At 36.5% G+C, this 19,504-nt stretch overlaps 1 protein-coding gene and 1 long non-coding RNA gene across 2 annotated transcripts in view; one reads left to right on the forward strand and one right to left on the reverse strand.

Moving 5' to 3' along the window:
* LOC112479725 overlaps positions 1 to 7,460 on the reverse strand; it is a 17,675-nt gene extending 10,215 nt beyond the window's left edge. The window contains exon 1 of the long non-coding RNA XR_003046312.1: positions 6,850 to 7,460. This is a non-coding gene — a long non-coding RNA (uncharacterized LOC112479725). The remainder of the gene's footprint in view (positions 1 to 6,849) is intronic.
* A 419-nt stretch (positions 7,461 to 7,879) lies between these two features.
* Positions 7,880 to 19,504, forward strand: part of GLCCI1 (glucocorticoid induced 1) — a 91,213-nt gene continuing 79,588 nt past the window's right edge. The window contains exon 1 of the mRNA XM_015589444.1: positions 7,880 to 7,939. The gene's annotated coding sequence lies outside the window, so the exon portion shown is untranslated. The remainder of the gene's footprint in view (positions 7,940 to 19,504) is intronic.

Genomic DNA, 19,504 nt, shown 5'->3' on the forward strand with positions numbered 1-19,504 from the left:
TCTTTTCCTTTATTTCTATGCATTTCTCCTTTGCCAACTTCATTTTTGCCCATGGCTTCAACAACCATGTGTACATGGATAACCCCCAAATCCATATCTCTGCTCTTCTCCACTTCACTATCATTTTAAAACTATCTCCAAAACTTTCTTTTTTCTTTTTCTTTTTTCTTTCTTTTTTTTTTTTTTTGGTATCTATATGAGATGAGGTATGTTAACTAAACTTATTGTGGTAATCATTTTATAACATATGTCAGTCAAGTCTTTATGCTGTATCCCTTAAACATATACCATGCTATATGTCAATTATATCATAATAAAACAAAGGGGATAAAAACCTGCCTCCACTTAGATATCCTCCAGTTGTTTTATTTATAGATGAACGCATTTTCTTCTCCCCAAACCTACTCCTTGTCTTAGCTGCCCTGTTCCTGTTAAAGCCACCATACTATTCCCTTAGGCCTTTAAGCCTGAAGCTTCAGAGTTGCCTGACCTCCTATTTTCAAGGTCCATCAACTGAGAAGGAGCATCCCTTGCATCTTTTCCTCCTGTCTTTTCTCCGCGTCGCCTGCCATTCCTCTAACTCTCATTTCCTAAACTCGTGTGGACTATTCTCAAAGTCTGATAAATCACCTTCCAGTTTGCACTCTCCAATCCAAGTTGTAAACTATTCTTCATTAATCTTCATAAAGCACAGCTCCACTCATGTTTTCCCCATCCACTCAAGAATCTTCAACAGCGTCTCACTGCATATTCAATAAAGTGTGAAACTTGCCTGGCAACCTCTATGACCTGTCATCAACAGAGCAAAACTTATCTTCTATTAACCATTAGTCAAGATGGACTTTTTGATCATCTCCTAATATATCTTGTGTATTCCAAACAAGACTTCTTCATTCCCTTCTTTCTGAAGCCTCTTCTTGAAAGTTATCTTTCCCTTCTATCATTTTCATATTACTTTGTTTGCATCTCTTCTATGGAACATATGTTTAGACATGATTTTTACCTTCATTGGTAGGCATATCTTTTTGCCTCTGATAGACTACAATTCACAAAAGTGTGAAAACCGGTATGCCCTACAGAGTACACAACAGTGTCTGGCACTTAGAAGACATTTAATAAATAACATCATGAGGCATTTCTAAGGCCTGATGCTAGTATTGTTGCTATTAAACTCTCACATAGATCTATTAGATGTATTAATATGGACCTTTTCAATAAGATGCTGAGTAGAACTCTGAAAACTGTGTGCTACAAAAAGTTTAATAAAAAGAAACTTCTCTAGTCAAGCACTGCCGATGAGTTGACTGCACCTTAACAACAGTCCGTCAACACAGTTATGTAGTGAAAAGTGAAATTCTGTCAGATAGGAGGAAATTATCCATGACACATTTTAATCAGTCTAAACTCTCATTTAAAAAATAATGCTATGATAATCACACATACCCTCTTCATAGGACTGCTATTGCTCTCATGTATTGTTGACACCACATTTGGAACTAAAACAAATGGAATATCACAGCGTGAAAAGATTTAGAATATTTACAGCACTTTGGTCCCCAAGTCTTTAGCCTCTGAATGTGCTGGCTTTGTACAATACGGTCTTTTAGTTTAATGATAAAAGTCTACTTATGTATCAGCTCAGGGGATGTGCCCCTTGTACCATAGCTGGCTGTACAAATTGCTGTGGAGATGAAACCTGAAAAAATTGGTGATCCTCATCACTGTTTTCTATCCTTGTAGAAATAACTGCATACTTACTTTTTAAATATTTATCAGTTAAAAATAAAATATCCTCTATTTCTATTGACTCTTCCGAACTTCTTTTAGAAACAAAGTTTAGGGGAAAGCTCTTTGATATTGATCTTAGCAAAGATTTTGTGGATATGAGACCCACAACACAAGCAACAAAAGTAAAAATAAACCAGTGGAATTACATCAAACTAAAAAGCCTTCTGCATGGCAAAAGAAAAGCAGCTCACAGAATGGGAGAAATATTTGCAAACCACATATTTGATAAAGGGTTAATATCCAATATATATAAGGAACTCACACAACTCAATAGCAAAAAACAAAAACAAAAACAAAACCCAAACAATTCAATTAAAAAACTGTCAAAGCATCTGAATAGTTTTTCCAAAGAAGACATTCAAATGGTCAACAGCTTCATGAAAAGATGCTCAACATCACTACTCATCAGGGAAGTGCAAATCAAAACCATAATGAGATATCACATTGCACTTGTTAGAATGGCTATCAAAAAGACATAACATATGCTGTCGAGAATGTGGGGAAAATGTAACCCTTGGTGGGTATGTAAATTGGTATAGCCACTATAAAAAACAACATTGGAGGTTCTTCAGAAAATTAAAAATATAACTACCAATTCCATTTCTGGTATATATCTGAAGGAAATGAAATCAGTATCTTGAAGAGCTATCTGTATCCCCATGTTCACTGCAGCATTATTTATAATAGCCAAGAATGGAAACAACCTAAATGTTGATTGATTGATAAATGGACAAAGAAAATGTGCTAAATATGTACAATGGAATATTATTCCGCCATAAAAAGAAATCTTGCCATTTGTGATAACGTGGATGAATCTTGAAGTCATCATACTAAGTGAAATAAGTGAGATGAAGAAAGACAAATACTATATGATCTCACTTACAGTGTAATCTAAAAAAAAACAAACTCATAGAAAGAGAAGAGATTGGTGGTTGCCAGGTACAAGGGGAGACCGGGGAAATGGCTAAAGGTGGTCAAAAGGTACAAACTTTCAGTTATAAGATGAATAAGTTCTGGGGACAATGTACATCATGATGACTTTAGTTAACAGAACTATGTTCTACCACTGAAAGTTGCTAAGAGGTTTCAAGAATTTTTACCCCACACAAAAAAATTTTAACTATATGAAATGATAGATATGCTAACTCTATTGTTAGTCATTTTGCATTATATACCTATATCAAATCATTACATTACCTTAACATACACAATCTTATATATGTTATACCTCAGTAAAGCTGGGAGAAAAGAAAGCAAAAATTTTATTATTTACATGAAATGTTCTTTTCTACTTAATTTTTTTTTTCAGTTCCTTCACACAGGCCTCTTGAGAATAGCTGTTCCTAACAGAAGATAGAGTTAACTAAAAATCAGCAGATGTCACTCCCTAACTGATCCTTCTCAACTGTCCTTCTCTGTTAATTTCAGTTGGTTATTTTTTTCTGCAAATTTCAACTGCCTTTCCTCCATTACCAATTTCATTTTCCATTTTCAACCTCTGTTGAGCCTCCAAGAACTAATATTTTTCACTTTGCCTATAATATGTATTTTTTTTATATAATGCTTTCTTTTTGAATGCGAGCCTCAATGCAAAAATCTGTATGTTTTACAGTAGCCACATGGAACATTTTTCTATTCTGTGGCTATGCCTTTGCAACAGAGACATACCTGTTATTATCTCATTATTTTTTTTTTTTTCTGACGAAAGGCACAGTTTTAGTTCATGGAACAAGCACTTGTTAGAATTTGCTACTCTTTCAACAACATTGAGCAAATATTGTCTACCATGTACCAAGCACTGTTGTGGAGATTTAGCAGTTATAAAATAGATAGAAAGTATTGTTTTCATGGCTCTTATATTCTACACAGAGAGAACAAAATATAATAGGTTGCATGATGATAGGTGCTCTGGAAAAAAAAAAAGTGGGCTAGAGAGTAGAGAACACATAGTGGTTCCTTGCAGTTTTAAAAAGAGTTTTCAGAAAAGCTGTCATCATGAAGGTGGTGACATCTGAGAAAAGGACCTGATGGAAACGGGGAGAAAGCCTTGTGGATATCTGGGTCAAGAACTTTTGCAGAGGGAACACCTAGTGCAAAGGTGCACGTAGGCTGTCACAAGCAGTAAGGAGTTTTACTGTAAGCATCTGCCAGGGACAAAAATTCAGGCAAGGCTTTTTTTGTTGTTGCTATAAAGACTCCACCTACATGAGAGCTTAATAAGCTTAAGATGAACATCAGTGCAGATCTGTTTAGTGTTCTCTCTCAGCCATGACCTCATTGTTAATACTGACAGCCTGGACTGCCTCTTAGATTTGGATGGGCCTTGGATGAACAGCCTGGCAAACCTGGATGAAATCAGAAGAGAGGGTTATGGTAGCTCTGTAGACCCCATGATTCTCATTTCATTCTGTCTCCACATGAGGCTGCATATTAATCATATGTAGCCAATGATTCCAAGTTTTCATTTAAACCTAAAATATAGTCTATTATCATATATGAACTAAGAAGTATAATGTAATTCTACCTCAGATTAGCTAATGGTGAATTCTTGTCCCATAGACAGATAAGACAAAGGGCTACTGAGACAAAAGTATTTCTTATGCCACCAAATTGTGCTTTTGATGTTGTCTTCGTCTAGTCAGGACAACACATTAAAGAGGTCATTGCTATCATTGAGTCTTATGTAGAACTTCCAGAGACTGTTACACTTATATTCAACAAACAGATAGTCTGCACTGGGCCTATCTATCCCATAGCCCCTACCTCCTTCTAATCTAAGTGGTTTCCGATTTACTGAGGAAAACATTTTCCTAAACCTTCTGTTGTCACCTTGGAGCCTACTCCTATCCTTAATAAGAATAAAATACTATTAAGAACTCAATAGATGAACATTTGAAAGCAGTGGGTTTAGTTTATTTCAGCTTATCTTTGATTTGTTTGGAAACTAAATTCCTTACACGTGAAGATCAGTACTTATTTTATGAGCATAAAGGTTTAAGAGAAAAACCAAGATTTCTTTAGCAAAGGTAACTGAATATCCAAATAGGGTCATCGTGACTTATGAATAACCGAAAATAATATTTTATCATCATACCAGTTCTATGTTGGTCATTTAGATTCAGTTTAGATGTTTGATTTAAGTTGGCTATGGTAGATTTGAACAAACACAGAAAGCCTTTAAACTATGGCCAGGTATGTTGTTTTAAATCCAAATCAAGTATTGAACACTCTGACTGTAGCTTGATATAAATTTAGAATTATCATAATGTGTTCAGGTTGTTCCATATTTATATTTATATAAAAATGTCCAGAGATGATATTTCTATAATGAAACAATAATGTAATCAAATCAACAACTTAGAAATTTACCAGCATTTTTTTTTTACCTTTCCATATTTTAATCTGTCAAAATTCTTGTTCATAAGCTGAAAAAGTCATTGGAAAGAAGCAAGCCATTTATCATTCTTCTTTCCCATGGAAAAATGCAATTTCCTAATTAACAATGAATCTTTAATTTCAGATGGAAGAAACAACACAATAGATCAATTATACCAAGTTTGAAAGAGCAAGGTCTTTCTTCTATTTATAATTACACTATGTTATTCTGGAAAGCAAAAAATATATATATATAGTGGGCTGTCTTCACTTATAAACATTTTTTTTTTTTAACTAAAGGGGCCTTATCTCACAGATGAGATTCATGGACTGTTGTAAATACTCTACAAGTATGTATTCCACAGCCTTAAACTGTGATGTGCTAGAGCAGAGGGCTTACTCAAAACCTCGAGTTAGTCCACCTGGGTTAGATTCTTAGCTACCCACTTACTAGCTGAGTAATCTCAGGCAAGACATTTAGCTTTTTTCTGCTTCAGCTGATAACACAGTATGGCTAATAATAGTATCTATTTGTGGATTATAGAAGGACAGAATGAGCTAACACATAAAAGTTCTCAGAATAGTTACTGGTGCACGGTGAACGTTCATTAGATGTCAGTTATTCTAGTGTGGGACAAAGTGAGGAACTATCACTTGTCTTAATAGTATGAAGTACTGGATGTAATTTTAATATTTGTATTGGGATTCATCCACGTTTTACAGAACCTAGTATGCTTTCTGGTCTGAGGGCTCAAGCAAGCAGAGAGGGATGGCTTTTCTAAGTGAAACTGATCCCTGCACATAGTACCCGAAATCAGAGGAAGCTTGTCAGTGTGACACAAGAGTAGACCAATGTGACTTCCCACTTCTCTCTTTTTTTTTTATCTCAAAGAAATTAATAATGTAGACCCTTAAATTAATTGTTTCTGCTTAATTTAAGGTTTAAACCCTTGGTTTGCTGTGCAGTAAACTTAGGTTTTTTGATAGTTACCCAAAATCTTTCTATCTCTTCGTTTCACTGCAGAATAAAAACTAAATTTACCGCAGCGGATTGGTATTATTAAGTTGGGCATTATTTCTCCCAAGAGGCCATCTACCTTGGGGAAAGGCAACAGGGTGCTCTCCATTAATATATCTGATGGTGTAATGATGTACCACCCCTGCAATTCAGAGTTACGGTCTCAGAACAAAAGATCTGATCATCTCATCTTACTGCATAACTACAAATGTTAGGCTAGGCTGTGAGAGTATCAGCCCATCGCGCGATCCAGTTTCCAGACATTGCTTCTGATGGCCTAAAGTTCTTTTGATCAATTAGTCTACTTGCCACAAAAATTCAGATTAATAAAATTAGAAGGAGAAGGGATGGATTCATCTGGTTCCAACTCCAAAACACCCCACCAGAACAGGTGTACTTGCAAGGTAAAGTTTGCTTTAAGTGTTCTCTGTCTCAAATTGTACAATCGGCCCGGGACGGTGGAACTCTCTCAACCTGCTTACCGGGTCGTGCGCGTGTCTGCGGGTGCCGAGGCACGCGCACACACACTGGGACCCACTTTCCTAAGCCAACCCAATCAAAGTCTCGCTCTCACCTCGAGGGCTGTCAACTCTCACGCCCCTCCCTACGCGCTCAGCCCCCTCCTCACTCTTCCACCCCTCACGCTCCGCCTCCAAAGTAGGACTCACCACTTTCATTGGTAGGCACTCCTCTCACTCCTATCCTGGAACCAATCACTCGCATTCTGGTGGAGAGCGGCGGAGCCAATGGGAATACTCGTTGCGGCAGCTGCCGGGTCCCGAGCACCGGGAGGCGGTGCCGGGGGCTGGGTGCCGGTGGGGGATTAGTTGCCGTTTGGAGTGAGAAGCGGGCAGAGGCGGCGGCGGTGGCGGTGGCGTTGGCGGTGGCGCGGGATCCGCGGAGAACCAGAAACCTCAAGGCCCTTACTCCCTGACCGGTCCCCAGAAGCAGGAGTCCCGGCCCTCCCTGCAGCTGCCGCGTTCTCCCGCGCGTGCAGCCCCGCCTGGCTGCGAGCGGCCCCCGGGGCTACGTGATCCGGACGGTTGCCCCTCTCCCCTGTCAGCGCGATGCCCGGGGCGGCGGCGGCTCTGGGCTCCTCGCGGTCCCGGCCGTGACCACCACACGGAGCCCGACCAGGCGGTTGGGGCCGTTAGACGTTTGTTTTCGCAGGCTTCCCCTCCCCCCTCCCCCCTCGCCGAGGCGGCTGGGGTGCGCGTTGGGAAGGGGGAGCCGACAGACTCCTCCCCCTCCTCGATACCCCCGCCCCTCCCCCTTACACACTCGCGACAGGTGGTCCAAGTTGGAATCCTCATGCAGCCACTGCTTGTGTGACATTAGGTAAGTGATTATGCTCTGTGTCTCACTTTCCTCACGTGGAAAATGGATATTATATCAAGAGTACCCACTACAGCATTATTATAAGAAGTGTGTTAACATTAGTCAAGCATCTAGCACAATGCTCGTAACATGGCAGGCATCATATAAATGCTGTTTAGATTTTTGAAATATCCTTTGGTTTGCATGATAAAAATACTATTTAATTACTTGCATTATAGCATGGTATTTTGGAGACGTTTTCACATGAGGATTGACGGAGTTATCTCAGCATTTTAGTATTGTTGCAATACTTGACTATACTAAAGTTTCTTGAACTTGTTTCTTCCTCATTGGTCATTTGTGTTTTTCATGTTACCCCCGAGAGCCACCGGAGGAGCAACTCACCTGAGAGAAGGAGCCCCGGCTCGCCTGTGTGCAGAGGTAGCGAGCCCAACCCTTCCGTCCTCCCGGGCTGCGTCTCCCCGACGGTGCCCTCCGCGGAAACTTCAGCCTCTCCGGGCTTCTCTTTGCTAGTGCATTATCGAAGGTGTGAAAGTGGCTTTGGGAATCTCACCCCACCCCCTACGGTCGCTGCGGGGCTTGGAGGAGCGAACTGCACAGCAACTTTTATTTGACCCTTCTGCCGCCCCTCAGATTTTATCTTTCATCACTCACCTGCGTGGAAAGGTTTTTCAGTTTAAGAGCTGATAAGCTCATTCATGTGTTTGCCGTTTGTAGCGGGGGAAGGAGGAGATGGGCGAAACACTTTAATAAACAAGCACACTAACTCTCCGGCAGCGTATAAGGTGGTGGTTGTAATCTCTACAGCCTCTTTGTGCTTTCCTTCAAAGTTCCTAATGCCTGTGACTACCGGGATACTTTTTTTTTTCCCCCCCTTTTTTGGAGGGGTGGTGACATTAGTTACGATGTAAGGATACTTCTCGGGTGTGTAGAGGGGACAATTTTGGATGTGCAATTCAAGTGTATAGTGTTTTGCTTTTTTTTTTTATCGTTTCTACTTACATAGTCATATGTATCAGAACTATTTGTGAAGTGCACACTTTTTCCATTTTTAAGTACACTTAACAGTTCGATTCAGCTGTTTAGAGGATCTCAAGTTTCTTTTTTGTTAAGTGTCAAAGGTAATGGGGAGCTGGTGGATGCTGACAGCTTTCCTTAATGTTTTCTGTTTTGGTTTGGTTTTGTTTATGTCTAGGGACACAGTGCATGATCTAGTTGAGTCCTTGGGGAGAAAAGGAAGATTAGCCAAAACAGGGACTTAAAGCTCAAAGCTCATAAGGGAGAGCGGAGTAGCTAATATTATTAGATACCAGGCTAGAGCTACAGATGCTGCTGCTGCCGCTGCCGCCGCTGCTTCTGCTGCACTGTGGAGAGAACAGATCATTCTGAGTGGAAAAATCTCTGCTTGGAAGGGAAACACTGTGGAGCTCTGTACAATGTTTATGTGGTATGTGGAATTTTTTTAAATGGAGTTTTCTTGATGAAGGTCTTAGACTTGGAGAAAATTGTTGTGTTATGATAGATTACAGTCTTGGTGTTTTTGTTTTAATATTTCTGACCTGTAATTGGCATGTTGCTAAGGCATTTGTTTTCAGACCACTTGATGGTGAGGCAAGGTAGACTGTAGTGCAGTGGTATGTGTACATGAACACCAAGAAATACATCCAGTAATCTGTATGCACCAGGAGGAATTTGTTCCCCCACTCCTCCCCCAGGTCAAGCCAGCTGCTGCAGAAACTGACATCCTCCAGCAAATCCTGAATGAATGAATGAAAACAACGTGATCGCCCTAATAATGACCACCACTGAACACACATCTTTGGCTGTATTTTATAGAAAAGGCCACCATTTTCTAACAGATTAATGCCATATGCAACTCCCTTGCACATTTTCTTGAGCTATATGAAATGAGAGGTAACAACGAAAAGAAGGCAGCACTGACATAAATTTTTCAGTGATTTAGTATCAACAGTATGTAGATTGAGTTTTGGGATTTTCCTTTAGGGACTAATATATGCGCCGTGAAGTAAGCATTGCAGGCAGATTGTGTACACAGGGTTTTGTGGGCAGAGTAAGAGTAGTTTCGGCAATTGCTACAACAATATAATGGCCATCTAGTACCTCCTCTTTTGTTGATAAACACTAGCATCTTACAACAGATGATAGTACAACTTGTTTTTCTGCATCCTTCAAGAGCCTTAATTGCTTAGGAATTACATGTCCATCATCAAGTAGTTTTAATGAAATTTGTGATCAGGTTTAAACTGTTCTCTTTGTTATAGCATCGCACATCTAAATTTAATGCAATTTTAATGCAATCATGATGAAAACACTTTTCTGAGTCTGGTGGTGCGGTAAACAGATTTGCATCATCAGAGAGCTTGTACTGGGAATGGAGGAGGCCTTTCTGCTGTCTTTAACACCAGGTGGTTTTGTCAGTTTCTTACATTGAAGTGATTTTGAATGCAGACTCTTGACCCCAGTTGCCTGACCATATTACCTTTATGTTACTTCACATCCCGCCCTGCTAGAGACCTACCCAAATTAAAACTATAGAACTATTCTGTTCTGTTTAGTCAGTCATTTAAAATTCATACTATGAACAGTTGAACAATTTTTCAAATGATAATCTATTCAGTCTCTTGAATTCTGCAAGGTTCTGACTTCAGTGGATTTTAGTCTCCACAGGTCAAGACTCCTGCCGCTGCCTCTGCTGCTGCAGACACTGACATCACTATACTGCATGAATGAAAAACAACAACGTGCTCCATTTCTTGCTCTCCACCTTCCTTTTCTGCACAGTCGTGTGTGTGTGTGTGTGTGTGTGTGTGTTTAAGATAGTGTTATGCTGCATATGAAACTACATTAAAAATGTTAAGTAGCTGGTGGCTTGAGGGATGTGTATTTAGTGTAGAGGCATATTGTTTACAAAAAGCTAAGTGCTATGAGCATTTGGACTAGAGATGACATAACAGCATTCAGTATTTTTTATCTGGACTGATGGTTATGGAAGAAAATACAGAAGCTTTCGACAGTTTTCTTTGGAAGTGTTTTACCAAAAAGAAATTATGAAACAAAATAATTTCTAAGCATGTTTATTAAATCATTATTATCTCCCTCTTAAACATTAATATGCATATTTACAGGGTTAAAGCTAAAAGTAATAAAGAAATGGTACTCATATTATTTCAGAAGGTTGAGGAAAAGCTGAATTCTTTAGATGCTATCAAATAATACGATATTAATTTATAAAATCCAGCAAGAAGATGGTAATTTCCTTTATTTTGTAGCACAGTTTCAGATAATTTAAATGGGTATCATAATAGAGATACATAAATCTCTGAACATCTTCAGTGGAGAGGACCTGGAGTTTTACAGATTGAAACTATATTGTTTATGCATATGGATCATATTTTTCTTTGTATTTTAATTTTTTTTTTTAAACTTGGAGGTTTTTTATATTCATTTCTTTACTTCTGCCATTAGCAAAATGTCATTCTCCCCCTTGTTAGGTTTTGAAGGGTCTTGAAGTTGTGAATGACAAGCTGCTGAATGCATCCTCAGGCTCCCTGTGATGTGTTTGTAATAGATGTAAAATCATAAAGTATTATGCAAATAGTTATTTTTTGTAATGTTAATACATAAAATGTACCTTTGAGATAAATAAAACAACTCAAATGAGGATATAGCAGGATGTTAGTGTTAAAATTAATGATCTTTAAGCTAAAATGATAAATGACAACCAAAATAAAATGAAGTTGCTCCTTTTTGAAATCTCATACAACAAAATCTATGGATTTTAAAACAGAACAAATACAATTTTTACTGTGTAAGATAGTAAGCAGCAATTGCAAATCCTCTGGTAGTTTTGTTGTAAAGATTGAGCATTAGAATGAATTATAAATTCAAAAGATATAAAAATAGTTGTATTAGAATACTCTGGAGGGAGAACACTGCTTATTTTGAAGCGTACCAAATCTAATTAAAAACATGGAATCGTAATTTATATAGTTCCTGCTATGTAAAATAGTATGCGTTGATTTCTGATTTAATGTAACAAATATTTAGACCCAATATTCTAAAAGATTACTAACTCTAGAGAGAAATTTGATTAGACTTTTTCATGAGTACCTTGAGAGCCTTATTGTTTAATACATTAAGAAGGTAAAGAAAAAAGCCAGCCAGCATATAACGTTGAATGACTGCATGCAATGTGCATGTGTCTGTGTGTTTTAATCAATTAATTTGCTTTCAGTTTTTTATCACTTCATTAAATATCCCTTTTTGAGTCATTTTATGCTGTGCTCAGTTTGTGGAATGCCAACATTCTTAATTACATTTTCTCTTTTAAAAAGATACATTCTCTTCCTATAAAGTTACTTTTCAGGTGGCTATTCTTGGGAATTAAGGTCCTCTCCCTGTCCCTGCCTTAAGATTAATTTTCTTAGAGTGCTTAGAGGAACTTGTTTTAAAGCTTTCTTGTACTAGAGTGAAAATAGTTCAAGTTTTGGCTTCTTTTTTTTCCTAGAGTGGCAGGTTTCAAATACTGTTTTTTTGGGGGAAAGTTTGTCAGCCTTTGAGAACTACACTCAGTATCAACAACATTCATTATTAATGTAATTTTTCTTACCAATTATGGTGCATAAAGTTTCTAGATCAGTGGGTGAATAGCCAAATAGATAAGTTAATTTATAGCTTATATATTCTTAAACTATTGTTTCATGTTCAAAGATTATATACCTCTCAAATAACTGTTACTCTAAACATATTGAATGTCATATACCTAAGGTATGTAAAAGCACCTAGCTGTATATAAAGTTTTGTGTGTTTATATTGAACTAAAACGATTCCGTTATTTACAATAAATACTTTTTACAGAAGGACATTTCATTTACTATAGTATACATTTCATCAGGGGTTTAATGCAAATTAGATTTATACATTGGAGAAATGTTGAAAAGTAATGTCATCCTTGTGATTTTTATTTTATTTGTGATAACGTGGACTAAATGTTAATTAGAAAACAAAGGAATAATTGGTCTCCATATCAATGAATAGGAATGGAAATAAATGGTGGTGTTCACCAGTAGCTAATAGTTTTTCTTAAATTAGTAAAGAAAATTTTAAAGCCTGTTTTATCAAAACTTTCACACATAGTTAATAATCTGTTGAAGAGTATATACTAATGACTTTGTTATTCTTAATTTTAATTCAGTCTTTTCTTCAGAGCTTAAAATTCCCAGACACCACCAAGATAGGCTTTTCCACAGCACCTGTCCTGGGTCTGTGCCTGGCCCTGTTGCCTTTTGTTTTCAATATATAATTTTGTTCTCTTATTAAATTTCAAAGAAACCAAATCACTCATTCTGTTTCTGTCCTATATGTTGCTTATTTTAACAAGAGGTTGAGCTTATCTGATGATGGCCTCAAACTGGGTTTGCCAAAAGTAAGTGGAGGAAAGAGAGAACCCTCCTCATCTATTGATGTAGAAGGGCTCAGGTTGAGCTTATCCGATGATGGCCTCAAACTGGGTTTGCCAAAAGTAAGTGGAGGAAAGAGAGAACCCTCCTCATCTATTGATGTAGAAGAGCCAGAAGCCCCCTCTCTTTCTTCCTGCCCCTTATGTGGACCCCCTGGAACTGACCATGATTCCACCCATCTGATTCTAGAAGAATAAGATGTGCATTTATTCTACAGACATTTATAATGGATTAGTAGTGACTACAAAGAAAATAAGGATTTTACTTACACTGTAAACGAATTGTGTAAAAATACTTTTCTAGTATTTTATTTTAGTAGGGACAAACATGGCAGATAACCTTTAAGCAGTGTTGTTTACTTCAAGTGACTGCTATGGAGGCAAATACGGGGGTGGGGGGGGCAAGTTCACGAATACCTCAGTAACTTCCTATGTATTATGTTGTATATCTGGTTATAGATGGAAAGAAAACATTTGAGTATTTACTATGTAAAGGGTAGTGTATACTTGCATTCATCAGGAAAGTGGATTTGAAATGCAAATCTGATTTCAGGTCCACTGTTCATTCCACATTCTGCAAGATTATCTATCCTGTTGTTTCCAGTTCAAAAAGACTGATTTTGGTGATCGGCCATGATTTCTGAGCTAAAAAAAATTATTAAAAATAGATGTTTCTATTGTTTCCACAGCATTACTACACAATGCTGGAATATACTTTGACTTTTTCAGAATGTATGAAAATGTTAGACCTAAGATGTTGAATATAACTGAAATAGAATATTGATGGGTTGGTCATATTTCTCCATTCGTCACATAAAAGTATGAGAGTGTATGTGTGAGAGCATGCACGAGAAGAGAATGTGTGCGCCCATGAGCAAAAGAAAAACCCTTTTCCTGAAGACTCGAGAATATGAACTTAATTGTGCCTGGCCCTCCTTACATCTAGAATCGATGCTGTTCTTGAATCATGTTACAGTGAGCAGAAGTACTTTTCTCCATGAATATTAAAAGATAGTTATATATGGCGGTTGACTGATGAGTGATTCAGGAATCACTAAGCAGAAACACTGGTCTCAAATGATCATCCCAGCAACTGGTGCTGGGTTAATTCAGCCCTTCCAAGAGCTAACAGTTATCACTGAATTTGTAGGTTTGAATTCTGTATGTTGGTGCACCTTGATGGCTTACCAGAAATAAGGATGTGTCAAAGAAACTAGTGAAATCCATTGTTGTGTGGCAAGGTTTAGTGTCCAGAATTGTTTTCCAGTTATTAGAATTAAGAAATCCACGAAACATCTGAATGTTTTTCATAGCAAGAAGGCAAAAACTGCTACTTGCTGCCTTTCTAAAGATCAAATACTTAACAACCACTGATAGTAATAGCTCCTTATTTTAGCCAGTTATGACCACAGGGAGAACTTTTCTGAATAGTCTGTATAGCTAATTTTAACTTTTACATTACTAGAAAATTATTTGATGAAACATTTTCTAAAATTATTATACAGTCATTTTCTTAGGCAGAACAAATGACATAAATGAACTTTGTGGCTTAATTAGCTTTATTAGTACTTATTATATACCTAATAAAATGATCACTATAGATAGTATCGAATATAAGATTGAGCATTGACTGATAACTGGAGTTACCCTATAACTGATTCTATACATTTGCTTTTGGGGATTGTCTTTTTTCTAAGGAAAGTGGAATGAAGCAATGTGGGGTTACATTATTCCTTGGTAGAATAACCTGTCTCTTTTCTTCCAGAATATATTATCAAGTAAAAGATCAAAGAAATTATTTCACAAATGGTTCCATAACAGAGCCTTGGGGAAAAAAGGTATACTAGAAAACAATAGATTTTGTGTCAAGAGACCTGGGTTCTGTTTCCAGTTTTACCAATCGACTTATGTCAAGTCACTAACTCTTTGCATCTTTTTTTCTCTGTCTTTAAGATGAGCAAAATAGTTTTCTTAAGATTTTGGTTGGGTATGGAGAAAATTGTGCTATTGAAAAGAAAACGAAATTTATTAAACTGGAAAAAATTTTTGACATTTCTCCCCCAGCTTTACTGAGGTATAATTGACAAATAAAAATTGTATGTATTTAAGATATACGGTGTGATGATTTGATATAAGTATAAACTGTGAAATGATTACCACAATCAAGCTAATGAACACATCAGTCACTTCACACAGTTGCCTTTTTTATGTGTGATGAGAATACTTAAAGTCTACTCTTAGCAAATTACTCATAATCAAAAGTTTATACTCTTTGACTAACAGTTCCCCATTTCCCTCGCCCGGCAACCACTATTCTGCTCTCTCCTATGAATTCAACTTTAGATTCTACATATAAAGGAGAACATATAGTATTTGCTTTCTTTGGCTTATTTCACTTAGCACAATGTCTTCCAAGTTCACCTACGTTGTTGCCAGTGGCAGGATTTCCTTTTTAAAGGCTGTATAATATTTCATTGTATTTTGTATACCACATTTTCTTTATCCATTTCTCTGTCAGTGGACACTTATCTTGGCTGTTGATAAGCTGCAGTGAACTTGGGGGTGCATATATCTCTTCAGTATACTGATTTCTGTTCCTTTGTTTATGTACTCAGAAGTGGGATTGCTGGATCATATGGTAGTTCTATTTTTAAGTTTCTGAGGAACCTCCATACCGTTTTATTTTTCCAGCAATTTATATTCCCATCAACTTTGTGCAGGGTTACTTTTTCTCCACATCCTCACCAACACATATGTTGTCTTTTTGGTAATGGCCATTCTGATAGGTGTGAGATGTTATCTCATTGTGGTTTTGCATTCTCTTGATGATTAGTAATTCTGAGCACCTTTTCATATACTTGTTGGCCATTTATATGTCTTCTTTGAGGAAAAAATGGCTATTCAGATATGTTGCCATTTTTAATTGGGTTATTTGGTTTTGCTATTGAGCTTTATGAGTTTCTTATATTTTTTGGATATCAATCCCTTATCAGATGTATGGTTTGCAGATATTTTCTCCCATTCCAGAACTTACCTTTCCATTTTGTCAATTGTTTCTTTTGCTGTGCAGCATTTTGTTGTTGTTTGATGTAATCCACTTATTTTTGCTTTTGTTCTTGTGCTTTTGCTATTGTATCAAAAATGTCACTGCCAAGACTGATATCAAGGAGCTTTTTCCCTATACTTTCTTGCAGTAGTTTTACTTTTTCAAGTCTTATATTTAATTCTTTAATCCATTTCGAGTTAATTATGTGTATGACATAAGGTAAGGGGTTTAGTTTCATTCTTTTGCATCTAGATATCTATCTAGTTTTCCTGGCACCACTTATTGAAGAGACTGTCCTTTTCTCATTGTGTATTCTTGACACCCTTGTCAAAAATTAGTTGAACGTATATGCATGGGTTTATTTCTGGGTGCTCTCTTCTGTTCCATTGGCCTACACGTCTGTTTTTATGCTAGTACTATATTGTTTTGGTAACAATTGTATAGATGCTTTTAAATAAAGTTAGTTACCATTTATCAAGCTTTTATGTCAGCCTCTGGTCTTCATTGGGACCCAATATAGAGTACTTTTATAACCTCTCCTCACAGATGTGGAAATGACATCTTGAGAAGTAATTTGCCCAAGGTCAGGCAGCATACACAGAGGGCCCAGAAGGTCATTTAACTCTCTAAGTTCCGACTTAAGTTAGCTGAAAGTTACTTTTGGAACCCAGTTGATTATGGAGTAGGAAAGCATGTACAGTGGGATATCCCATTGCTTATAAAGTTAAGTCATGGAAAGGCCAAAAATAGCTTTGGAGGGTTGCATAAAGAAAAAGCTAAATGGGACTAGACTCTAGGGTCTGCAGAACCTAAAATAGCTGCAAGTATTCCGAGAGGCCTCAGGTATGCATATAAGAATGTCATGACCCTTCAAAACCTTATGCATTAATAGGCCTTTCCCTTGGTCCTTAAAGGACCTACCACTTTGTTAAAACAATTTAGAATTAATTTTTTAAATCTGCCTTTCACATAAAATCTGGGTAGAGTAAGGTTTTATGTATTTTCATGTTTTACAGTACAGGCTTTTCACTTAAAATAAAGCATGATAAGGCTCCATTCAACCTTAACATTGATTCTTTACCTTTAGTATCCTTTGATATTTTAGCAGCATTCAAAATAGTATCTGTTTATATATAACTGTCATGGCAAAGCAGCCAGGTGCACTATCTTCTCAATTTATGGCAGGTTGGGCTTCTTCAATTTTTCTTCGTTTGCTGATGTGATGTAGAAAAGATATTTTGATCTCCATTTTAATAATTTCTCCCAGGGTGTTTTGGCATTTTTTTTCACTGTCACATGTGCTTGCTGTAAGCTCTCTTTAGTAGTGTGGAGCATGAGTCCTTTCATAAGTAACATTAGAAATAGTATTGTTAAGATATTAGAAGTATAGAGTTAATGTGATGGATGAAGTTTCTCATGACATTTCTTCTATAATTTTATTTTCTAGTTGACTGTGTCAGTTTATAAGTTGAATGATATCATTTATATCTTATAACATCTTAGAAGATAATAAAAACTAGTTGTCTATCAGTTTATAAGTTGAATTATATCATTTATATCATAACATTTATATCTTAGAAGATAATAAAAACTAGTAGGGCTTAGTTGCTCAGGGTTACATATCCGGTCTACCCATAAAAAAAAAAAAAAAAAAAAAACAACTTTACTATTTTCACGTAAACCTGTGAAGTGATCACAGTACAAAGAGAAGTTACAGAGAGATCATAGTGAGGTATAGATTTGTTTATGTATTAGCTGGTAATCTGTAAACAAAATACATTCATAATATCTTTGAGTTATGTGACAGTGTCGTTTTTTTCCTTAAGTATTTTTGAGGTAATCTGATGCATCACCCTGAAAAGAATCAACTGTCCTTTTCCTGCTTAAAGTCAAATTATTTAAGTGCCTAGTACTTAACGGGTTAACAAACATGGCTAAATGCAGTTTCATTAGTATTATAAAATTAGGGAGTTGGATTATGCTCAGAAATAAGGTTTTTGAAAAAGATACAATGTTCTTCAATATTTTGATCAGATGGCATTACAAAACTTATTTTAAAATTCTGTTCTTTACATGACAAAGTGACCCATTAATAAAAATCACCTGGTTTAGTTGATTGCATTTTTTCACTCTTTTGTCTTTTTGGCTAGTGTAGCTTTAATGTATTTCAATGATAACTGTTCATTCATTAAAGAAATGTTTGTTTCAGGTATTATACTAGTTGTTGGCAGTATGTTGGTGAGTAAAACTAGTGGATTACCTCTTTCACACAATAAATGTTTATTGAATCCCTGCTATGTCTGAGGAACTCTGTTTAACCCTTACAGATACACACTCTAGGTGCAATTGGTGTGCTCACGTTTGTATTTCTCAACAAGGTCAGTTCATTTAAAGTCTGCCAAGAATTCGACCCACTATTTTCTCTGAGTTTTAGATTTCATATATGAATTGTTATTTTCCTATGCTTACCTTCCTAAGTTAGATTTTTGGTATTCTTTTTGAATACCACACACTCTGTTTATATGTGTTTTTCTTCCATTAGATAAAAACTTAGGAGAACTTCATCCTGTGACTTCTATAATATATCTGGATCTAAGCTACATTGCTGCCAGGATATATGACATTCTGCTGTAGTTTGGTTTAGGATGATTCACTGGCATTTTCTCTGTGCACACACATACACACCCTTTCAGAATTCTGAACTTTTTTTATTGGTTATGGCTTCTTGTGTAGAAATGTAGTAATATGAAGTAATAACATATAGTAATACCTGGACAGCGGTGCCCTGTGTGGCTATTGAAATGTGTAGGACTTGGCTTTGACTAAGTATCTGCTTTTACTGAGCTAGATGGAAAATAAGCTTTTCACATCTTGTATTACCATTCACTCGATACATTGGTTGAATGCACAATAACTTGTCTTTATTAAACTCAGAGTTTACTTGTTCTCAGTTTTTATTAAACTCAGAGTTTACTTGTTCTCAGTTTTTCTATTTATAGTTTTTACCTTAAAGAATCATTAGCATTATAGCCTTTAGTAGTAGTACTATTCAGTTGTGTTGATCTTTAGGACAATTGTCTTATTCTACTTTGTATTAAACCATGTGGTCAAAAAACAACTTCTTTATACAGATATTCCTGTTTAATGGAATAAGTGTTACATGCAATCTCATGGTAAAACAGATGTTAAGTGAATCATTTTTTGGGTTATTATTATTATTTTTTTTTTTGCTTTCATTGAAGGAAAGCTTATAGCCCCTGAATATAACCATATAATAAACCAACTGAAATTGCATGTAGAAATTTTAGAAAATAGGAAAGCATAGGAAAAGTAATGAAATAAATTATTGTTAATATTTGTTTTGTTCACTTTAAAATCTTTCCTTCTTGAATTAAGTGCCTCAAAACGTAAAAGAAAGTAAATATCTAGTATAGCAGCTGAATCTTTGATTAGACTCACT

Source organism: Pteropus alecto, unplaced genomic scaffold (assembly GCF_000325575.1).
Source record: "Pteropus alecto unplaced genomic scaffold, ASM32557v1 scaffold21, whole genome shotgun sequence".
NCBI lineage: Eukaryota > Metazoa > Chordata > Mammalia > Chiroptera > Pteropodidae > Pteropus > Pteropus alecto.